At 37.6% G+C, this 25878-nt stretch overlaps 1 protein-coding gene and 1 long non-coding RNA gene across 2 annotated transcripts in view; both read right to left on the bottom strand.

The window, feature by feature from the left end:
• Window positions 1-20849, bottom strand: part of pdzd2 (PDZ domain containing 2) — a 118874-nt gene extending 98025 nt beyond the window's left edge. Inside the window, exon 1 of the mRNA XM_065267272.2 lies at window positions 20630-20849. The gene's annotated coding sequence lies outside the window, so the exon portion shown is untranslated. The remainder of the gene's footprint in view (window positions 1-20629) is intronic.
• A 1455-nt stretch (window positions 20850-22304) lies between these two features.
• LOC141282236 (uncharacterized) lies at window positions 22305-23267 on the bottom strand. Its single transcript, XR_012336758.1, has 2 exons — window positions 23051-23267; window positions 22305-22604 (listed from the first exon to the last, which is right to left on the bottom strand). It is a non-coding gene; the product is annotated as an uncharacterized lncRNA (long non-coding RNA).
• Window positions 23268-25878: the final 2611 nt, after the last annotated feature.

Below are 25878 nucleotides of genomic sequence, written 5' to 3'. Positions count from 1 at the left end.
TGAAAACTGTATTAAAGCAGAGATCAGGGAGCTCGTCAAATATCCACTCAGAAGCTGAGATCATTCACCAGCATTAGAAAGGCGCGTCATGTGCTCCTTTATAATCTTATCATAAACAAAAATGCACGCAAGTGGTTTCTGGAGAGAGAAATAATAAATAATATGCAATATTCAGACGCTGCGTAGAAGAGAGGGTGGGACTTTCAACAGGTCACGTGTCTTTCCGGCACCATCAGATGCCGGCTAATCATGGCTGGCAGTGTGAATGAACAAAAAATCTAAGGAACCCAGAAAAATCCAGGATGCCTTTCCCATGTATTTTCCGGAATGTCTGTGTGAAAAGGGCTTGAAAGCCCAAGAAGCCTTCCTCTCCTGTAAAAACTATGGATTCCACCTGGTATGAATTGAAAACATGTGAATCAATTTACCAAGACTTATCATTAAAATCAGGCTTTGCATCCTGTCATGCATAACCTAATAAAAAAGATTAAAGTAGGAGCCTTATATCATATGGTGACCACTGGATCTTTTAAATTAATGTAAAGTTTTTTTGTTTAGATATAACAGAACAATGAACTTCTTTAACACAGTCCAAACAATGACATCATGGAAGTTGGGACTGCCTAAACCCATAGCTCTGTATAATACATTCAGAATGAAATTTCAAAGAGTAAAACAGATCTAGTGATGAACTCCAGAAACACTCAGTCCAAGAGCATCGGACCGTCTATAAGGGTGGTCTTTGAAATTGTCTTTGTTATATCCATTAGGATCATATTACTGGGTTTTCACATAGGCATGCTTAACATACTAATAAGCCAAGCTCACGCTGTGAAGTGATTCCTATAAAAAGAAACATATTTCGAAAAATGAAAGCTGTGGTTGGAGAACACTGACTGACAAATAATAAAGTTGGATGCCAAGCTGGAAACACGAATTTACTTTGAGTTTTCGAAAAGGCCCGTTTTACCACTAATCACAGACTTCTTGCTAAGAACAGCCATAAACATGCTCCCTCCAGCATGAGCTACTGCCCTCAGAGTAACTCATCTGTGCTTTATAATCTATACCCATCGATTATGGATTTTATTTCTGCTTTGATATGACAAAAGTGATTTTTCTGACTTAAGTAACGGGTATCGTTATTGGCCAAAATAATTGAGTTGTCTAAAAAATAGGTTATGCTTCACAATCTATTCATAAGTGGAACTGGTGCGTTTGTAATGCTAAAGAGAGCTTGTTTTGTTAGTTAATGAGGCAGGAGTACAGGATATCATGTAGTCTGTGGGATATCACCCTACACACAAACGCACACACACTACTGCCAGATCACCACAAAAGCGTGCTTAATGGAGCAAACATTTTTGAAATAAACTAGGTCAGAAACCAGTGGCATCAGAACTCACTTTCAGACACCATTTGTTTTATGCGCCGTTATTTAAGGGGACATGGTATTCATAGTAGGAATGGTTGTGACATCACTCAACAAAGCATGTTAGATCAAGAGGAAACCTTCCTTATTATTAATACAGTGAATGCAGATGGACAACACTGAGAGCAATCTGCTCAGGCCATGGAGGCCTAATCCTGGGTGGAGGGGTAATTTGTCGAAAATGTAGGGCGAAGGCTCCAGGTGAAAAGGCAGTAAACAGTTCAGGCTCAAGTCATGCTTTGACCACAAAATTTCACGTTCACTTCTCACTTCTCAAAGCATTATGGCGCTTTTCCTTTGCATAGTACCCCACGGTTTGATTTAGTTTGGGTCGGGTCAGCTTACTTTTGGGGGCTTTTCCATTGGTCGCAGTATGTAGTAGCCGATACTTTTTTTAGTACCACCTCGGTTGGGGTTCCAAGCGATACGAGCTCAGGGCCGTGCACAGGGGGGTGGCCCGGTGGCTAGAGCAACTGCCCCTCTGCCCTAATCAGCTGAGGTGCCCCTCTCACCAACCGCCAACCCGGGTCAAAGTGAAGAGCTCTTTTCCAAAACGCGATAAACGCCATTTTTAAAAAAAATGAGTTTGTCATGTCATTTGGCTGTGTACTGAACCTATTCACTGCTCCATGAATGTTTTATGTCAAATTATTACATTTCCTTGTTAAAATGTAGGTACAAGATGCCGTTCTTTTCCAAAACGCGATAAGCGCCGAGCCTATTTTTAGCCTAAACGCGATTTATCCTCTCGACCAATCAGAACTCGATGAGCGTTCGACGCAATCCAATGGCGGCGCTCTGAACAGATGTTTGTTTATGTTCATTCATTACTCAAAATGAGGATTAATGTCATGTTAATACATCACCCGGAGAAGGTACCCGTTTGCAAGGCGATCAATGTATGTACAACTTTCGTTTCAGAACTGGCTCGTTTAATACCGTTTTGTACGTTCGCGATAAAGTTTTTTTCCTGTGAAGAAGCCTGCTAACGTAACATGAAAAGTACTGAATAGCTCGATAGCCTGCTGATAGACAGACTTGCGTTTGATACATTGACCAATGTCGTGCAAAAGTACAAAATGTGGGTAGTGAACAATGCAGGGACATCTGTAAAGTTTTGCTTTTTGGATTGGACATTATGAGCGTGTTGTTACATGGTATGTCATTGAGAGCAGATCAATGGGAGCTCGCTGTGTGTAGACGAGAGAGAGAGAGAGAGAGAGAGAGAGAGAGAGAGAGAGAGAGAGAGAGAGAGAGAGAGAGAGAGAGAGAGAGAGAGAGAGAGAGAGAGAGAGAGAGAGAGAGAGAGAGAGAGAGAGGTGAAATATTAAGCAAAAGGGGTTCCTAATGCCCTGCTAAGGAGGAAACTGAAATGGTGGAGGAAGTAATAGCAAGTTAGTTATGTGTAATTCTGTTTATTTCAAACTGGCTCCAATGTATATCACAATCTGAATAATTTACTTATTCATTTATAGTATGAAGAGTCCCTGAGTATATGTTGCATATTCTCTTATTTTTTTTTTTTTGTTTTTTAAAGAAAAAACATACATTTATGGAAAAAATATATGGATTTATAGCGTTTTGAAAAAAAAAAAAATTAACTTTGAATTTATAATCAACAATATTGTTGTTTGATTTAATAATCATTATTCAACATGTTCAGATTGAGCAAAAAAAAACCATTTTAACAGTATAAATTGAATATTCACAAAATGTGTAGGTCTAGGTAAAACATGTACTTTTTCTGAAAACTATTGAAATGGATTTATAGCGTTTTGGAAAAGAGCTCTTCAAGTGTTCTGTTACCGCTCGTCTAAAGATCCACCTTTTCTGGGAATCCACTTCGTGATTTCCCGCCCGCTACGCAGCATCTCTCACAATCTGTGTTCACTCCTTGAAGGGCGGAGACAACAGTTTGTTGTATTAACAGGTAGATTCATTACATTACCTCAGTTAAGGTGCTCAATTAGTAATTTGGTAGTTTGAAGCCGAGAGAGGTCGTGTACTATATTTATTTTTGCTAGGTTGTTTTCTCGTGATCACGACTTAATTTTCTCCTTTTCTCGAGATAACAGTTGTATTCTTGTGATGTGATTAAAGCTTACAAAAGAACATAATTTTTAGACAGCGAAAGCATATTTAGCTAAATTAGCATGAATGAACAAATTAGATTTTACTTGGATCAGGGATTCGCTCAAGATGAAACAGATTTGCCAATAATTGACCATTTCAGCGCGGTGAATTTAGGGACCGTCTATAAAGTATCTCCATATACGTTTCTACTTTAAACAGCATTAAAATGGAGTTACTTAAAGTCAACAAACAGTCACAAAACCAACTGTAAAGTGTTCATGTGGTTGTCAACTATGCAAAATTTTTTAGATTTTAAATTTTTATTCAAATAAACTGTTAAATACTATTGAAGATAGAAACGTGTACATTGTTACTTTAGAGATGGTCCCTAAATTCACGAACATCAAACTTTATTTATTTATTAAGTCTATCGACAATGAGCTACGCGTGGTAACCCAGCTCATATATGCATCAGCAGTCCACTTCAAAATAAACTAATATTATGGACAGGAAATTACATTATGGCATTTGGATTATCATGTCAGGATAACATGAAAACAACTTTTGTTATCTCGAGATCATGAGAAAACAAGCAGCAAAAATAAAAATGTGGATGACCTCTCTTGGCTTTCGTATGTTTTTGTATTTCTGTAGGTAATGATTTGCTCTTGGTCTTCTAAAAGTGCTAACAACTTAGCAAGTAAACATTCTTAGAATTACAGTGATTGTCTAATATAAATAACACCAAATTTGCTGTTGTTGGCACACTTTGTAGACAAAAAATTTAAAAAACAATGTTTTCACAAAAAAAAAGAAGACTGCAAAGGAAGGCTGCAAAAGCTCTTCAAAATTGTAAACATGGATTCAAAGCTTCAGCACGTAAATCATATAGAATATTAAGCAGTTTTGTCACACTTTAATTCTTGTTATTAAGTATATTTTCCATTATAATCACTTCTCTTTTTCTGATACTAATCTATAACACATCATATTGTTAAAACCATATAAATTGTGCCCTCCCCCAGTGCCCCCTTTTTGGTTTGGGCCAATGCCCCTCAAAATGTCTGTGCACGGCCCTGTACGAGCTGATACCAAATATGACGCAAAAACACTGCAGATCACTGATTGGTCTGAGAGAGACGTCACTACCAGCATCATCGCTATAATGTAAAGATTAGCTTTACCTTATTAGTGCTAGCTTGCGCTGTCTCGAGCAAACATGTTGTCATTTGTGCTCTGCTAAAAGTTCCCAAACTTCCTTTTAGCGATGAAAAACATCCACAGGTTTAGAACCAGGAACACCATACCAGTTTTTTTCCCATGTTTAGCATTCCAACAACGCTCTCACTTGTATGATACAGCAGCAGGCAGCGCAAATATAACGACACGAATATAATCCCTCTCACTGCGAAGTGTTACTAAACTCGATGGAAAAGCTAACCAAGCTGACCAAAGGTAAGCTGACCCGACCCAAACTAAACTAAACTAAACTGTGGGGTACTATGCAATGGAAAAGCACCATTAGTGGCAAAAAGCAATGTTTATAATGTTTTTATTACTAGCCAACTCATTGGAATGCTTGATTCTGATTGGCCAGTCGCGACATTTGCAGGTTTCTTATTCCCGGATAACAACCGCTCAAAACTAATAACACATAACCCGGAAGATTAAACCACAAATATATACAAATGATTAGACCAAATAGTGTGTTTGTGACAATGTCTTGTCAATGTCATATTTTAACCAAAAGTAAACAGGGTTTGCTTTGCTGAAGATCTGGATTCGATATAAATGAGCAAATAAAATATTTCAAATTAATATTTAATGTTCCTACATTACTTATGAAGAGATAAGTTGTGTAATATGTGGGATAATGTACAGGCATTGGTGTGATACACTTTCAGGGATTATTTATGCGATAACAACCCACTGCCTATAAATTATCCCTTACTTATACCATAGCATGGCTGAATTCTTGATTCTGATTGGCTGACACAAGTTCCGAGGCTGTAGTTTAATTTTCAATAACTGCCCAGTAACTTTGAATTACTGTGGATTCTTTTGCATCATGGCCGTGTAACCATCTTAAGTTGGGCTGAGTATTGGCAAGGGCCTCACGGTACGATACATATCACGATACATGGACCTTGTTACATGTATCACGATACAATACAATACATTGCATGTTGCGATACATTGCAATACTTGTTCCTTTTTTATCAAAAATAAAAAAAAATAGAGCTGAATTAAAAAAAACAAATAAAGCCAAACTGCTTCCACACTTTGGCTTTGAAAGCTGAAGGTGTTTTTAAAATTTCTGCCATTTTCTCACTCCCACTAACTTTTGAGACATTGGCCGAATGGCCGTAAATGACAGACAACTGAACAGTGACAATAAAGCAGCGGTGGAGGAGGTCTTTTGAAGGACATGGACAGGATTTGATGGGTTTTTAAAAATACCGATAGTAGAGATTGAAATATTGATACACTATTGCATTACATTCAAATATTCCACTATGTGCCATAGGGGTGCACGATTCACAAAATTTCACGATTCGATTCGATTCCAATTTTTAGGCTCAAGATTCGATTCAAAATCGATTTTCGATTCAAAAACGATTCTTGATTTAAAAAAACAATTCACAGTATGTAAACGTAATTTACTTTTTCCTATGTGACTGATTGTAGAAGATATACAATTTTAAAGAAAAGAAACACATCAAATTAAATGTAGTTTGATATTACTTTATGTATGAAAAAATAAAAACTGTTATGAAGCAATTAGATGACCCCTTTTATCAAACTCTATTAAATACAATAATATAGTATATGAATGATAGACAGTGCAGGTCTATAGATTATAAATGTGACTGGTGTTATAATGGTTATTATTTCTATTAGATAGAGCAGAAGCAGGAAAAGTGCCTCTCTTTCTATTTCTCTCTTGCCGATTAAAAAAAAAGCTAAATCCACTCATTATTTCAGATTTAAAAGTCTACTTGCTGTCCCAGTGACAGTGGACTTTACATTACAGCTTTGCGCTTTGTAAATCTTGAGTCAGCTTGAGCTTTGCTCGTTTAGTGCAATAGATTTTTAGAAAAGATATGGTTTATTAATAATAATAGAAAAAAAATGGGAGAAAGAAAATCCAGCGCGTGGTCATGACTTTCAAAACAAGAGTCAGTTGTTATCGCTATAGAGACTGTCGGCACGCTGAAACTGCACGCAAGTTTTTCTCACGGCCATTCTCCGATCGACTCTGGCTGACCTGGACCCGACTGACCATTTCAAATACAAACCCGGAACCATACGGTCCGCGGGTGCTCCATCAAGTTCTCTAATGGTAAAACTCTGCTCAAGTTCAGAAACATGAAGGATACAATGTGACATGAGCTTGTTCACGTCACATCCCAATTCTTTGAGAAACAGAGAGCACGTGAACGCACACCGAATTCATCATGTCGCACACAAAATGTCATTATTAAAGAGTGTCATCATCACGGAAAAACAAAAAAGACAAAATTTGATGCCAGATATACTTGGGCACTTGTTAATATAACTGGGCAGCGCGCCCATAAGTAAAGTCAATGTTTGGGAAACACTGTGACAAGAGTGTGCAGGCGTCAGAGTGAATACGACGCAGCGCCATCTATGGGAAAACTGAGATAAACTCATTTCAGGACAATAGTAACACGGCATTACAAAAAAAAATTTATGAATCGATTTTTGGGATTCTATGAATCGATTCTGAATCGGCAAAGCTTGAATCGCGATTCAAATGTGAATCGATTGTTTTGCACACCCCTAATGTGCCACAGTTGGTGAACATTTCATCATTTGTTTTCTCCAACAGAGAAATGCTTTACAACTGATTTAAAGGGGAATTCCGCCTTGAAATGATCCTAGGGTTAATAACAAACGTGTACCGAGTTCGACCGTTCACTGGAGTTTGTTTTCATGTTAGTCTAACGTGACCAGTGTTATTGCTAAACGCAAATTAGCATGTTATGGTAGCCTTCGGGGCATCAGTGCATTAAAAACGAAATCGCTATGTCTATACTACTAATAATGCTCAAAATAACACCACACTTACACTGTAGCACAATGAGGGTCTCTATATGTAAACCGAAGCATTGAGAACTTTGCAAGTGTACAGGCAGTTTATTAAAAAGGAACACTTACCGTTCACGTCTGGATCACATATCCATGCGGGCGCCATCTTGGGAAAACTAAACTCTCGCGTGAAACGTTGTTGCCCGTTGTTGTGGAACAGGTGTTGTGCTTTCACGCGAGAGTTCAGTTTTCCCAAGATGGCACCCGCATGGATATTTGATCCAGACGTGAACGGTAAGTGTTCCTTTTTAATAAACTGCCTGTACACTTGCAAAGTTCTCAATGCTTCGGTTTACATATAGAGACCCTCATTGTGCTACAGTGTAAGTGTGGTGTTATTTTGAGCATTATTAGTAGTATAGACATAGCGATTTCGTTTTTAATGCACTGATGCCCCGAAGGCTACCATAACATGCTAATTTGCGTTTAGCAATAACACTGGTCACGTTAGACTAACATGAAAACAAACTCCAGTGAACGGTCGAACTCGGTACACGTTTGTTATTAACCCTAGGATCATTTCAAGGCGGAATTCCCCTTTAATCCTGACCCTTTCAAATCAACTTTCTTAGTCCTTCAGCATCTAATTATTTAACATTTTGTTTCAAAATAGCTGTTGTTTATAGATAGATAGATAGATAGATAGATAGATAGATAGATAGATAGAGAGAGAGAGAGAGAGAGAGAGAGAGAGAGAGAGAGAGAGAGAGAGAGAGAGAGAGAGAGAGAGAGAGATGTACAATGTATACATCATTGTCCATCAAATAACAAAGTTGACCACAAAACAAAACTATGTTATTTTTATACAAATTATAGACTAGTCAGCATAATCCAGCCTCAAAATAGCTAAAACAGAACTTTAGGGTTTAATGCATACCACAAAACACTTAAAATTAAACATTCCTCACCACATCTTAACTCGACATTCTGGAACCAAATCCTTGACTTCCTGACTGATAGGACTCAGGTTATCATGATTTGTGACCCTCACATTGAGCGCCAGCATCCTCAGCCCTCTTCAATCTCCTGTCTGGTTAACTGTAAAGTATGACACTGTTGATACTTTGATGTTAAGCATTTATCACTTTATGTCCTCTGTCTAATGATGTGTCTTTAGGTTCAGAATATACTTAAAGGCGCTGTATGTAGTTTACAGCGGCCTCTAGCGGTGATGTTTCAGATTGCAACCAATAAGTTTACAAGCGCGTGCTCGAACTCATGAGCGACGGCCAGACTGAGATGTAACACACCGGAGAAAGCATCACACAACATGCTGGAAACTCAGGTAAACTCCCACTACAACGTTTAATTGACTGCATTTAGCCTATGTAATGTGGTGTTACGTAGGTAAATTTACGGTAAGATACTGAAAACGATCATAAAAGTAAAGCCCGGTATATACTGTGCTATTTTAAATAGTCCTTTAGGGTTGTTGCTTGCCACACTGTGCGATCAATATCGTAGTTAAGTCCATGTCACACTGTATAATCTCAGTTTCCATCAATGTCAGACTGTACGAGTTTAAAGACTTTTAAAACGCAGACGCACGCAAACAAACGCGTCCGCAGTTTTACGTCATCGATCAACGACGGCTGGGCGAACACACGCTAAAGCGAAGGCTAGCAAACCGAAACAACATCTAAAAAACTAAAGCACATAATCGAAATATATTTGACATGCTTTGTAGTAATGTTAGTTTACCTGTCCAAAAGGATGAAAGCCAACTCCGGATCCGTTTTTATACCCAAAACAAAGCGGAGGTTTCTCCATAATTCAAATGCCCTGCCAATGTTAATCCGTGTTTGTGTCCGAAGTTGATCCGATTCACGTTTGGTCTTACGAGCTTCAGCAGATAACTTTTTTTCTTCACAATATGTGGAGTCTGGGTTGTGCTGGGAGCAGGTCGTTTCAGTCTGTTATCAGACAGTGTCGTCGCTGTTGAGCGCAAAGTCAGTAGACGAGGCGAGAGGCTCGGGAGCGCGCATGCAGGTGACGTCACTGGATTTCGCGACAAATCCGGCCCGGTACTTTCACATAAAAATAATTAAAAAAATTCAGAGGTAATAGCAAAACCCACAAAGTGGATCATTTTAATGTGAGATTACAACCCCTTCACACAAAGGCAATTGAAAAGGGATTAGTTTAAGTAGAAACACTGCGGACAGCTCCTTTAATGTTGTATATGCTACACCGATAATAAACCACTTTGAGATCAATTTAACTGAAAAACAGCTTATGGTTAAGATTAGGGGTGTAACGATATTACGAATCAAACCGATCGATCGCGATACACCACCCACGATACAAATCGCGAACCTCCCGTGTCGTGTCGCGGTACTCTCACGCCTCCTGCTGCCCATTGTTGAGGTTAATGTCACTTATCTCTGACCAACTAATCTATTTATTAAATTTTTTTTGCATATATTTGATTAAATTGTATTAGTAACGACTAATAAGAGCTTTTTAAATGCTGTTCTAAATAGTATATTCCAAAGTTACTGTTTTCCAAGTGCATGTCATGTCATGTCACGTGACTTGGGAGTGAGCGCAGGTCACAGGATGGCTGCTCCGCCTGAGATTGCAGATCCCCCGGACACATTTAAGTCTCTTGTGTGGGAACATTTTGGGTTTCCAGTGGAGTACAGGAATGGAATTCGTGTCGTAGACAAATCACACACAATCTGTCGTAACTGTGTGCGTGTGCTTGCGTTCGCGTGTGTGTGTGCTTGCGTGTCAGATCGGGTTAACCGAAGTGAAATAGAAGAGCGCGAGGTCATTCTCCAGAACAAATGTAAAAATGTTGTCGTCTGTCTGAGGTAAAAACACGGGGTTTACACGTTTGTTGCTATTTTAATCGCAACAGAGATTTGATTTGTTTATTTTTGCCTGTTCAGCACAAGTTTGCGTGTTAATCGCCTCCGCTGTCACTGTGAGAAAAAAAAAACATTAATTCATCTGTTTCATGATGTTAAACATGTAAAGTGATGCATGGTGTCTGTTTATCTGTTCTCTTCTTCACAAATAATTAAACACATTTTAACTTCAATGCCTTTTTTGTAAGTCCATGATTAAAAATGAACATGTAAACAAAAACAATTTTTATAATTAAAGCATGAAATAAATAAAATAAATCGTTACATTTATATAGCGCTTTTCTCAGTGCTCAAAGCGCTTTACATATGAATGGGGGAATCTCCTCGACCACCACCAATGTGCAGCATCCACCTGGATGATGCGACAGCAGCCATATTGCACCAGAACGCCCACCACACACCAGCTTATTAGTGGAGAGGAGACAGAGTGATATAGCCAATTACTAGATATGGGGATGATTAGTAGGCCAATGGGCAAGTTTGGCCAGGATGCCGGGGCACACCCCTACTCTTTTTCGAATGACATCCTGGGATTTTTAATGACCGCAGAGAGTCAGGACCTCGGTTTAACGTCTCATCCGAAAGACGGTGCTTTTTGACAGTATAGTGTCCCCGTCACTATACTGGGGTGTTAGGGCCCACACAGACCACAGGGTGAGCACCCCCTGCTGGTCTCACTAACACCTCTACCAGCAGCAACCTGGTTTTTCCCAGGTGGTCTCCCATCCAAGTACTGACCAGGCTCAACCCTGCTTAGCTTCAGTGGGCAAGCTGTCTTGGGCTACAGGGTGATATGGCTGCTGAGTTGACGAATAATAAGTGATGGCAGAATTTTTAAAAGTGAAAGTCTAACGCGACCTCTGGTGTGTGTTTGTGCGCCTGCGTGCGTGTGTGATGACTACCTTGATTAGTTCATTACTGATAATAAACCCACATTATACTCAGATTTACAGATTCATAGTACATTTATTTCATGCATTAGTTGACTTCAACAGTAACATTTTCAGCATTTTAGCTAAGGAATGATATTCATCACCTGATAAACAGCTAATTACAGTCCTGCGTTACTAAAGTTAAAGTTTAATTGATTTTAAGTTTGTTTGCCAAAGTTAATAAAGAAAACTTCAAGTTATTGTTGTTGTTGTTATTAAGTTAAGTTAATCTGTTGTTCCTGCATTGCTGGTAAAATGACAGGAACCCTACATCCACAGCAAACCGAACCGAATCAGACCGAACCGCGGCTCCAAAACCATAAACCGATCCGAACCGTGCAATTGGTGTATCGTTACACCCCTAGTTAAGATATACAAGGAAATGAAGGAAAGTTAGTTACTATGGTGCTAGTCTCGTGTAGCCTTCATACTGAAGGTCTAAAAACCATGGCTGCTCTGAATGGTCAAGGGCTGTCCAAGAGGGTATATGACTGACATGTAAAGCAATGTTTCGTTTTAAGCGGCGTCATGTTAAGGGGCGAGGACATGTCTCCACAATAACAAACAGATGTGAAACCAGTAACTCATTCATTCCCAAACGTCTCCGAAGTTCAAAACAACAGCGGCAAACAAGTTAAAATATCTCTTTTAGATTCCACTAATTGCGACAAGCAAAACTCGTCAATGTCTTTTAAAGACTTTATGCCTTGAACCTTGCATACTTTTCGGTTTTGTGTTTTTTCAGGCGCATCGTCAAAAACAAGCAACACACACCATGTCTCCTGGAAATCCTGTATAATTCAACCAACGAGAGGATGACTTTCGCATCTAAAGTGTTTCCAGAAAAGTGTGCTGTATGCATCAGACGTTGAGCCAGTAGGACGTCCAGTAGGTGTAACACAGACGTTCAAAACATGGGATACATACTACATTCCAGTGTAGGCGCATGTGCGGCCAGTACGCGCACTCTGCAATACAATTTTAGTCATCAGAACTGTACGCAAACCCTCGCTTACACATAAAAAAAATGGACTATACTTTGGCCTAGAGGTCGACCGGTAGTGGATTTTACAGATACCGATAACAAAGTTGTTCCCTGTTTGCCGATAACCGCTTAATCGACTGATAGTTTTTTTTTATTAATATTGGATAAAAACAAACATATATATAAATAAAGGGATAGTTCGGCCAAAAACGATATTAAACCCATTATTTACTCACCCCCAAGCTGTCCGAGTTGCATATGTCTATCGTTTTTCAGACAAACACATTTTCGGATATTATAGAAAATATTTTAGATCTTTCAGTTGATTAAATGTAATGTTACGGGGTCCACCCATAGTCCACGACCTTCAAGTCCAAAAAAAGTGCGTCCATCCTTCACAAATTCACAATCCAAACGGCTCCAGGATGATAAACAAAGGTCTTCTGAGGGTAATCCGCGCGGTGTTGTTGTAGAAATATCCATATTTAAAACTTTATTAACGTAAATAAATACCTTCCGGTAGCGCCGCCATCTTAGACTCCTCTGTAATCAGGAGAGAGTATTAGCGTAGTGTACGCACTTTTCTTAGTGACGTATGACAAATTCGGAGGGCGGGGGCACAGAGCAGCAGCAGAGTAGCCTCCGTAAGCTCTCATCCTGAATGCGGGCGCGACTAAGATGGCGGCGCTACAGGAAGGTATTTATTTTCGTTAATAAAGTTTTAAATATGGATATTTCTACAACAACACCGCGCGGATTACCCTCAGAAGACCTTTGTTTATCATCCTGGATTTAATTTGTGAAGGATGGACGCACTTTTTTTGGACTTGAAGGTTGTGGACTATGGGTGGACCCCTAACATTAACCAAGGAACTATCACTGTCGATTAATCGGCAAAAAAATATTCACATATGTGAACATTTTAAAAATATCTGGTTTATAAGACATTACAGATTACAGCCTAAATCCCAAATTCATCTGTGGTGACTAAGATTTGTGTAAAACTGGTCAGCCAGCACTGCTTCTGCGCTATTTCTTCCTGTTTCCCGTTTTAAGTGCATAGACCCTTTAAAACTTTGTAAACATTGCAATGTCTCCGGGCGGGCGGGGCTTAGTGGACACAATGTTGACAAGCGTAGGCTAGCACGTTTTAGGATGGATATTAAACATGGATGCAGTAGAAGGTTCGGAACTGTCCGAATATGTACAGTCACTGACTCTGCGGGACCGTGACAGCTATTTTTGTAAATTAAAGGAACAGTATGTACGAAATTTATATCAATTAATCATAAAATGGCTCTGATATGTCACTAGACATTAAGAAATCATTTTCATTTCAAATACTTATATCACTGACAACAGTTTTCTGGCCAGGATATTGTCATTTAAAAAGTGGAGTTGCAGCCCTCAACTGATGTTTATGTTGTCATTTTGTGCACTGGCCACCAGCTGTGTGATTGCAGTACCGGTTTTAGCCACAAGTTTTGTGATTGCAATACCAGTTTTGGCCACAATCCTACATACTGTTCCTTTAACTCTTGCGGATAAAAGCAGGCTGCCTGACCTGTATGCCAAACAGCCACGGGAGGACTTGACAGGGCTACCGAGGGTGGAGTTGCCGGACATCTACACTTACCTCATCGAGTCACCAAGTGTTTACAGCCGAGAAAAGCTACCGGCTAATAAATCACTGGATGCCTACAACTATGTTGTAAATGGTCACGTTCAGACATTACAATACAACAATTTTGCCAGAGACAAGGCAAGAAGGGTAACATGTACCACACCCAATATGAAGTGTGCACTGCAAACACAAGCATTATTTATGATCGTCTCCATACAGTCTGTACGCCGTACTGCAGTCCAGTCTGTTTGCCACAATTGTCTTGATTTTTGTGTAGGAATGTCTGCCGGCATCCGGTAAAACTTTAGTTTTAAACCAAAAGTGCTGTTCCTTCTATTCTGGCAGCCAAAAACACAAGACAACAGTCTTGTTCTTCCTTAAGTTTTGCCTCCAGCTCCAGTGACGTCACAATGACGTAGGCGATTAAGAGGTCTATACCAACTAAAGCCACCGGTTGTTGGTACTAAAAGTTATCTCATCTCACGGAGATCGGACATGCTACTTGGCTGCCGTCTTTTTGGTGTATCAGGGCTTGGACCCAGACAATGTAAGCCGACATCACAGTCTGCTCTATTTGATGGTGTTGGTTTGGTGTGTCCTTATACCTAAAAAATATAGTCTTTACTAGACTGATGATTAGCACATCTGATTAAAAGTTAATTAGCAAACACTACCCAAAACATCAGCACGACTCCTACAGCAACAGCTTTTGCATTGCTTAAGGGCACACAAAAAGACACAACAACTTTCCCCTTCACATTTCACCTTTTAATAGTTTCTGAATCATGAACATGTAGTCTCAAGGTCAGATTTTTACCAGCTGATTTGTTTGCCATCTGACAACAAGACAGCTGGAGCATCTGAGCAGGTCTAATGTCACTGTAAGAATAATATTGCTCATGTGTACATTTAGCAACCATTTTGTACCTGTGGGAACATACTGTAGCTTTTTTTCTCCTGGAGATCATATGGCTACAGATTACTGCAACTCTATCAGTTATGCCAAATGCCTTACGGTCAGTGACTATAACCTAACTGAATAAAGAAATAGGTGTTTCATCTCCAGCTGTTACTGAAAGATTAAGGAAATTGAAAACAAAGTTCACAACTGAAATAAAGCATGAAGAATTCCCCCAGAAAAACATGCCCACGCAGCAATCAGCGATAGAGCGAGGAACCGAGGATGTAAGTAACAGGCATTACTTCACGCGACAGCTTTGTTTTATATCAAGACTCAACAATGGCACGAAAAACAATGACATTTGTACTGATTTCATTTTCATATTCATATTGCCAATCCCAGTGTTAATCTATCAAACCATCTTATAACTGGGTTACTTTTTAAGGCATGCACTTCATTTAAGCTTAATTGAATCTCTCATTTTTCTCACACAAAAAAAGAAAGATTCAAAACTATGTATTCACTTGAATGTGTGTCTAATGTTGGCTGGTCATTTTGAGAATTTAACATGAGGAAACGGTTTTTGGAGCCATGGAGTCTGGAACCTTCCCCACACCTGCCAGCTCATTCAGGCCTGTCAGCAGACACGTGGAGAAAGCTGCCCAGACCTTCAACTACAAAACACTGTGTGTTCTTAACATCACACAAGTCAACAAGCACTGTGTGGCTTGTGACCCAAAATAGCAATTGAACCTCACGAACACAAACATTTTTGGACTTTTCCAGAAAGACAGGTGTTTTCAGAAGCGTTTCCCGGCAGACAATTTTGCTTAAGGTTACAGAAATTCTGAGCTGTTCAAGTAAGGAGCTGTTCAAGTACATACTGTTGATGTGTTTATGTGTTTACGTGGAGAAAGGAACAACAGCATGACTTTTAGTTGCTAGAAAAAGAAACCATATTGTATTAAAACCACAATGCTTTGCACTTTAGCTGAGCATGTGTTTGCATGGGTTTGGTGAGGTAATCCCTAAGGAATGATTTCTTGACTCCAACATGTGAAGACCTGACCAAAAGCAAAAGCACAAACAATGCTGCCACCATAAAATGCACGAACACATTAATTAAGAATATTTCATTTGTCCTGGAGGGATGTTTCCAGCATACCGGATGAACTTTACTATTCGGGATGAGGAGACAAGCTGCATGTTACGGGTGTAAAGAAGCAAAAGTAAAAGAACCAGCTCTAAAATAGGATGGGGGCATTTCCCAGGCGAATGTGTGAGAAGCCTGTGGGGGGTGGGCAAAGCGGCAGTTTTGTATATGCAGATGTCAGAGGTGAGCCACTGTAGGACTGAGACCCCTCATTCAGATTCATTCATTCATTCTTCGTTCTCATTCAAGACAATGAGATGCACTTACTGAGGGCTCTCATATGTTAATGAAACCCTACACAGGGTACAATTCATCAAGTACCCATACTTGCCATAAAGACCAATATAGTGATGGCCAGCCATCCACAGATGAATGGTTGTTTTCAGTGCAATTTACAATGATGCCAATAAAGGCTAAAACATAGCACGAATGAAAGGGTACTATTTTCAACAAAAGCTCAAAATCGGCTAGGGCAACTCATTGGCAATGCATCTGGCATTTAGAGGTTTTATGTGTTAGAGTCTTCATGTTCAGGTTTAAGGTTTTAAACTTCATTAATTGTTTTTTTTTTTAAGTAAAATAAAAAGTTACCCTAATATAGAATTGTCCAAAAGTTTATTCTTTAAACTTTTCTACATTGTTTTGAATGAACACTTGGCACATCATTCATATTACAGGCATACACTAACAAAAACAAGCGCAGATCCGTGTGCAAATATCAACTTACGACAGGGTTCATGTATACTGCCAATCTCATCATCATAAAAATGATCGTCCATTAATAACTGTTGTAATAAAAATGTAAACTATCGTAATTTGAATATTATGCTTAGAGCTGCCTAACGATTAGTTGCGAATAATCGTTTGCAGAATAAAAGTTTTTGTTTACATACTAAATGTGTGTGTAATGTGTTTAATAATTATGTATATATAAATGCACACACATGCATGTATTTATTTGAGAAATATTTATAAAAAAAATTATATTTACATATAATTTATATAATATACAAATATAAATATTTATTAAATCAATATATTTTTTACTTAAAATTATACATACATGTGTTTGTATTTATATATACATAATATTTGTTGATGTACTTTGTATAACAATAATGTAAACAAAAACTTTTATTCTGAAAACGAATAGTCGTTACTAATCATTAGGCAGCCCTAATACGCCCCTATAAATAAAGCCTCCCAGCTGTAGTTGATGACATGAAGAAACGTAACCACGCAGAGGAATGTCTCTTAAAAATGTCTCATTTAAACAAGACTCTTAATTATGAGAAAAAGTTTACTTGGACAATAAGAGGGATAAAAATATGCATTTCGCCATATACCGTGTGAACAAGTATTTCACAATATTATAGGAGTACACTTGTGTTTCCCAAACAGCTGGAAAACAGCTTTGATTTATTTGCAGGGCTGAGATACAGAAAGTAGAAAACAGGAAAACAGCTACTGTAACTGTTTATAAATACTGCAAAAACACATCATAAACATATATACAAATGCTTGAAACGTTAATCTATTATGGTTCTTGTACATTTGACATTTTTATAAATTATTTTTGCATCCAACCACCACAAAATGAAAAAACAAAAAATAAATAGTTAAACTTTAGTTTGTAAAAAATTACTTTGGAATTACTTTGTAACGCGTTACTCCCATTACTGTTTTTGACACAACTTGTGTCGTCCCTTTCATTTATTTTAACATGAAATAACGTGTTAAATGGCATGACACACACAATGTGTGTAAAATTAACACATCATTTTTTACAGTGTACTTCCAGAAATATTCTACTGACTAGCTGCCCTTCCTTTGTTGCTTAACAGTTTACCATGAGATGTACAGTACAGATGTAATCCCCCAGATGAGAATATGATCTGGGGGGTTGGGTTGTTGGCCCCGTGGTTTCCCTGTGGATGGGCCATGCAGTGTCGTCAGGCAGTGTGCCAGATGTGGTCAAGCTTAGCCCAAAAACAATAACTGTACCACATCCCAATGACACACCCCGGCTCCCAGTCTCACTATTCTCTTGGAGACTTGCTAACTACACAGTCTCTTTTTTATTTTAAGGATACACTGATGTTTACTTAAATTCTCTGTTACTGTGGGAAGGAGTAAGACAAAAACTGTGTAAAAGGATTATGGGCTAAAAGGGACAATTTATCTGTTAATGAAGCTGTCATCATTCACATACTTTCAGTTTGAATCCATATTACTTTCTGTCTCCTAAGGAAAACAAATCTTGGATTGAATTTAATTTGCACTGCATGGTAAAAAGTGGAGCATTAAAATTCCTGTTCTTTTTTAATAAGAAAGTCATATGGGGTTGGTCCAATAAGAAGGCAAGTATGGTGACAAATTTTGGAGTAAATCTTATTTTAATTTTGGAGTAAAGTAACCCGTTTAGAAATACATTAGCTGAAGCTCCAAGCAATTTCCGGCAAATAGGTCAGTAGTTTTCGTGTGCATTGTTGATTGAAGTGTTTTTTTTTTCTTTTTGAGGTGTCACAAAAAGATTCATTTCATATGTGACCCTCCACATAAGCTCATAAGCATGATTATATTTGTAGCAATAGCCAAAAATATATTGTATGGGTTAAAATTTTAGATTTTTTATGCCTACCACAAATGTATCAAAAAAGTTGGTAATATTAGTCACTTTAAACGCTATTTTATCAATATTTTGCACCCTCAGTTTTCAGATTTTCAAAAAGTTGAATCTCTGCCAAATATTGTCTTATCCTAACAAACCATACATTAATTAATAGCTTATTTATTCAGCTGTCAGATGGCATATAAATCTCAATTTCAGAAAACTAACCCATATGACTGGTTTTGTGGTCCAGGGTCAAATATGTATTTGATAATAAACAAATAGAAACAACAACGTGACAGTGGGTTTCTCCTCAATATGGCAATAATGAACAATAAATAGTTTAGAATTTGCTATGGTCAAACTGCGAGATAGGCACTGATAACGTACAGACTGTTATTCTGTCTTAACCTTTTCTCATTTGAATCATTTGGTTGGTAAATAGTGAGTGCAATGGCTCAATCTAAAGCACAAGTTGAACCATGTGTTACAAGATTGTACAGTTTACTTCTAAGGCTTTTTATCACCATAAATGGTACTTCTGAAATGATCTGCTATGAAACACTGTGACACACTGCAACCATTTTAAACAAATCCCATTGTTTACATTAGTTCAGGGGTTTTCAAACTGTGGTAGGGACCCACTTGTGAGTCGCACAGTGGGATAAGGTGGGTCATGCAATGTCACTTGGCTGTTGCGATGACTGACAGAAAAAAACGATTTAGTCCAACTAATGACTAACAATGGCAATAGTTTTGATATGATATATCGTAAGGTACTTTGATATTGCAATTAAACTTAACTTTTATTAATTAAATTACAAAAAAAGAAAAGTTCTCAATTGTAAAAGAGAATAAAACTGTGTGCCCTCATATTTCCAATTAAAAATGTATTGGTGGATCCCGGGATTATACCCATTTAAGTGGGCCATATAAAGAAAAGTTTGGGAACCCCTTCATTAGATCACTGTATATTTATTCTTGTCCCAGTGGAATAGGAACAATGGTAAAATGGTGATGGATGGGAGGTCTAACTAACAACGGTGTGCAATTCTCCTATCGCAGCAGAAACACAAACAAAGGGAGGGGAATTACACAAGTGAGTGAATACTTCACTTCCGGAGGCTAAACACATAACGTCTTCGACTTCATGCTGCGCTGCACGATTCACCTATGACATCAAAGTACAGCGAGGGCAGACTTTTCAGTATGCTTTAGAATCGCTCTCGCGGTACTTTGATCCCATAAGCTAATCGCTCGGCGCAGCGCTGCATGATGTCGAACACATTTATTGATGTCAGTCTGGTAGTAGACAAGATCAAAGGTAGTGCGCACAGTAATGCATGAACCGTTGTAGAATAGCCTACCTAAAACTATACACTTCAAATAAATGAATTAAAACACGCAAAAGTACATGACGTTATCAGGAGTCTGAACACGTCTTCAAAGCCTATGGAAAAGTTTATCAGTTCGTTTTTTAACCTCAGGTTTATATTGAAGTAAAAACGAGTGTAAGAAAAAAGGGGTTCTGGATAAAGAAACGCAACTGAAGTCAAAGTCCAATAACAATTATAACGTTAAATCAAATCATACTGCTTGATAAACAGCTGGGCAACATTTTACAATAACGTTTATTTGATGAACTACGAGCAGAACCTAAAATAATGATGCCTTGGTTATTACCCACCGGCTCATTTCAGGATAACGGTAAAGATGGATTCGTCATAATAAATCTCCATTGATATAACGTTAAACTTTATCTTCAATTGCAATATTAAACCACTGTGAATCTTTTTCAATCAACCCGAATCTGTTTAAAAAACAGTTACATCACAAAATCAGTCTCGTTTCATGCAAAGACTCGTTTCAAGTCTGGCTGAAAACTAAAAGTAAGTTTAGTTGGCTGAAAACTTAACATAAACGGAAACTTACCATAAAATGCATCTAAGATATAACAGCAGAGTGTACTTCCATGACTTGAAGAAATTTTAATCCATATCAATAAAATCCGTTGCGAATCACAGGTCACACCATCATTGAACAATGCTCATCTTCAACGTACAGCATATATTTTAAACAACTAATCCTTAAAATAAAAATAGCATTACTTTTGGTCAAGTTTGACAACTCTTTCACAAAGGTTACAACAGAAGCTATGTATGGGTAGCTTTTAACACATGCATGCGATTCGCCGCGAACGTTGACGTAGGCAGTGGGAGGAGCCTCAGCTCTACGGTTTAATATACTTCTGTTGAATTAAGTACATTAATCACAAAGTCTACAACCACAAAGCAGTTGTGTGCATTATTCTTTTGAAATAATTCAATTAAATTTGTTTTTACATATAATCAATATAAACGCTTTGCAGTTAACTTACTATAAATCTTTTGTAATCCCCACTTAAAGTTTTTTTTTAGAAATGGCAAATCATATGATAAAGGCCAAAGCTTCAAACTCCCTAAATGATTTTTGGACCAGACGTGCCCTAACAATATCATAACATGCCAAGAACCTCAGCAAGTACTTTGTGAATGTTTTTGTTGGAACAATGCTGCTGCAACTATATCTGACTTAATGTAGCAGCCTGCACTTTTTGTTACAATTTGCCCTCAAACATAACTATAGTTTTGCAAACATTTCTGTTTGTGATAAAATTGGCGATTATAATTGTTACGATTGCTAAAACAGCAACACAAATGATTCAACAAATATATTCAAGGGTTGTTGAATTGTTTTTACTTGAGTATGTAATACTGTAATCCATGACGTTCGTTGTCATTTTTTTTTTAGATATTTTATGTATAGAAAGCTGTCTAACCAGTGCTATACTTTTTAGCTATAAGAATCTATTGAAATCTATAGAAACAAAGATGAACCTATAGGCATTCTTGGACCCAGGTGGTTTTGATTTGGGAGGCGCTTATGTGCCTTTAGGTCATTTATTATTTCAGGGGAAGACAGTGTTGCGCATTTTGATTTGGATCCTCCTGCCAAGTAACGGGGAAGACGTTTTGAAATTTGAGGGATAAATTTCACCATCAAGAAAAGTGATGTTGAAATACATAGATATTCATGCAACAGCATGGTGAATTGATACAGTGCCTTTATAGACTTTCTGCTGCTCAGAAATGTTCTGTACTTTGTATACTTTGTTATTAAATACAAAACATTCTGAGTTAATAGAGTTATTCAAGGCATTCTTTAAGACATTTGACTAACTAACACCTTGGTGTGGAGAATATTCTTCTTCTCTGACTTTAACCTGTTAGCTAGCACTTCTATTTTTGAGCATTTTCTGAAAAACGACAACTCCAAACTAAAACGTCTGCAGCTCTTAAACCCTATGGTCTATATTCATAATTCTGGTCTTGTTTGAAACTAGACACTTGACATATTGTTGCCTAATAGTCATAACAACTCAGAGTAGTAAAGAAACAGAGTAAAACAAGGTAAAATATACATTAAATGACTTCCGTTTTTCTTTAAATAACATTCACTTAGCAAAAAAGGTATGAAATGGTCATCTGAGACACCTGGGGACACCATATAGGTAAACTGAATGTCTGACCATGCTGTGATTCAAATTTGAGAATGATACTCCAAAAAATGTTGTTTCTGTGAGCTTTTATTTCAAAAAAGTCCAGGCGTCCTTTCAGAAAAAGTGCACTTGGAAACTCCAAATATACACATGATAACAAAATGACATGATTATCAAAAGAAAATGAGTCAGGACTACATATTACATGATGTATATCAATTCAGAACTTCTCTGCCCACCAAAGCACATAGAAAAAACTATTTCAGAAAAAAACATTTGCACATTATAACAAAATACTTGCTATTTTGAATGTGGTCGCTCATGAATGCACTCCAGATTCCAGTCCTCCTCTGGATGTCAGCTGAAGACCTGTTACATCACATCACAACACAACACAACACAACACAGACACACACAAAGCAAGAGAGGATTTTAGTTTGAGTCAAAAGTTAGAGACATACAACTATTTGTATGAGAAACTATGATGTAATATACATGAACATAATACATACACACATACACACATTACATGAATATATTTATAATTACAAATGTCTTATGTTTGCCAAATAACCTATATTTCTCAGCTGGTAATACTCATATTTTCCACCACATATCTTGTTTTTAGTTTGTATATTCTGTGCATTTGATTCATGTAGCTATAAAAATGATTCATTTATATAACATGTCATAGAAAATGAAACCATGTAAAACTCGTATTTTAGTCATCTCCACTGTTACTTTATAATCAAAACAGCTAACAAGAAACTAGAAATGTAACGTAAAATAACTAATGAACAAAAGAATCCACTTACTTTATCCAAGCGAGCGCAGCTGAGCTCATAGTCCGGTCCATCTCTCGTCGACGACGCGGTTTCGTTTATATCCAATCTTGTATCTTTGCTCCGCGATCATGCTCTTTATCAACTTCTCCAAAACACTCTCAACACAAACAAGTCCTCTGCAGTCGACAATCCACAATGGAGATGTTATATCTAACCTTTGAGAGGTTTCTCAGCGGCTCCGGAGAGCCTAGCCTATGGGGGTAATTTTAGGCCAATATTATTGAAAATGGACAGAGTAAAAGTCATAAATAAATATTACAACTTGTAAACACAAAACGCAATCTACAAATAGATTAAAAATCCACAAACACAGTCCTTGTGATCCGCAAATGTAAAACAAGATCTACGAATCGTCTTTGTGATCCACAAATATAAAGCATGATTTACAAAAAGAAATCAGTGACTTGTACTTGAAAACCAGAATTTGAATGAATGTAAAGTGACTTCTTTGCAGATGAATATCATTTTCTATTTGTAGATTGTGTCACATTTGTTTTCAGAATTCTGACACTATTGTTTCGCTTTGGTGACAAAATAATGCCATAATCGTTGAAAATGAAGAGACTACAATTTGTAAACACGAAACAAATCTGCAAATAGGTTCCAAATCTGCAAACAAACTCCTCATGATCCGCAAATGTAAAACGAGATCTACAAATATATAAAAATCCACGAACAGACTCTTCATGACATACAAATATAAAATGCGATTTACAAATAGATTTAAAATCCGCAAACCAACTCTTTATGATTCACAAATAGAAATCATCGACTTGTACTTGACAAACAGAATTTAAATGAATGCAAAGTGATTTGTCTGCGCATGAGGGTCATTATTTGTTTGTAGATTGTGTTGCATTTGTTTTCCAGAATTTTGGCACAACTGTTTCGCTGTTTTCCATTAAAAAAATCTACAAATGCCCTCCTCACAATTTGCAAACAAACACAGTCTAACTTGTATTTTCCAACCATTGTAAAAAGACATTCTTACACATTCTGTGCAAAGTTCAGCATGCAAGTGTTGAATCTGTGTTTGCAGATCACAGGGCATTCACGAATCCTTCTGCACAAGTCTACAGATCTTTTTGGCACTATCTTTCCGCAGAGTTTGTCACTACGATCCACGCGTGTAGTCAGCCAATCAGGGGTATTGCTTCAAAGTAATGCCACGCCCCCTCAATAAGCTCTTTTCAAAATAAAAGCTGGGCTCACTGCCATTTACCGTTGCCGGTGTTACAGCGCTGAAAGGCGGCCAGACCGCGTTATCGATATTATATTAATGATATTAAAGCATTTATGTATAGCATGGCAAATATGTAGCATTAACGTGAACTAGAACAACCCCTCGTTTAAGTTATTATCAGTGCCTGACAATTCAGCCGAGGTCATTAAATCGTTAAAAACACTGCATGAAGCGGTTTTATCCTTAAAACATCAGTGTCTCTTCAACGAACATTTGCCGAGCGTCAGCGAGCCAGCTGGATGGAGTGGAGCTGCTAAGGTGACGCAGCTAAAATAAAGCAAGCGGGTGCAACGATAATATTGGATGTAACTTGCCGTAATTAACAAAAACATGAGCCTTATTTGACAGCAGCACTAATTGAACTATTTGACCATATGCATTTGATATACATACAGTGACCGGAATGCACTTACAAATCGCGCTGTTTTTAGAAACATTTAACTGTTTCCAGACTGAGCATGGAGACAAACAAGCGCAAGCCGTTTATAGAAGCAGCTGCCTGTCAGCGTGTACGGAATGAAGTCAAAACGGTCTCGGTTTTTAGACCGGCAGTCTGCCTGTGCCATTCCACCCTAATCCGGACTGCAAATTACATGTTAATATTATATCCACCATTTACAATCCTTCCTTTAAGGTCTGTTCTGCTTTTAACAGCTCAAAGCTATTACTCTCTGTAGCTTTCGAGTCCGTTGTAGGCTACAGGTAAATTTTGCAGTTGTTTTAGTTAACTTTGCAGAGCATTTTATTGTCGGAAATGGTCCTGGGTTTTCCTATAACGATTGAACTTAGCACTCAAGAGTGCTTTCTACAAGGTAAAACGATCGCTCGCAGCTGGGTTTTAAGTGCTACTAACGAGTCGCTATCCCTTTGTCAAGTGCTGAAATGTCACTTACTGAATGACTCGTAATTGTAGCAGAAGCTTGTTTAGGCTAATGATCTTCAGCCGATGTGCACTAATATTTTTTAAAATATTATTAATTATTTTTCAATGACTTATTAAATGTTTTAATAATTTGTGCATCATGAAATATTCTTTTTTCATATTTAGTTAGGACTCGTCCCACTGCGCAATGCCTTCTGCATTTTATAATATAGTTTAGATTTTTCTTTGTATTTGTTGTTTATTATCTATGTTTATTTATTATTAAGGATTATTGCATTGTACCGTAAATATTTATTTGGTTTCTTTAATCAGATGCCATATCCTTCAAAAAAATATTTTTTTACTGTAGCCTAGATGAATTATAGCAGCAATTGGTAGGAACCATTTATCAATTTGCTAGTACCAACTTTTACCAAAATTGTACCAAATACGTTTTACTTCTTAATTAATTTATGTTTAGTCATTTAAATTTCATTTCTCGTTTGAATTTTAAATATATTATATTAAAGTAATTTAAACAAATAAACAAAGAAAAAAAACCCCAATAAATAAATATAGCCTACATTTAAAACATTACATTATCGTTATTGCAGGAGTGCAATTTGCTGGTTGTCCTGCAGGTGACCTTGTAACACTGCTGTCTTACGATGCACTTATAAATTAACGATTACT

The sequence above is a fragment of the Paramisgurnus dabryanus genome, chromosome 5 (genome assembly GCF_030506205.2).
Source record: "Paramisgurnus dabryanus chromosome 5, PD_genome_1.1, whole genome shotgun sequence".
Taxonomy (NCBI): Eukaryota; Metazoa; Chordata; class Actinopteri; order Cypriniformes; family Cobitidae; genus Paramisgurnus; species Paramisgurnus dabryanus.
The sequence above is the reverse complement of the archived record's forward strand: the minus strand, read 5'-3'. Positions and strand labels throughout refer to the sequence as shown.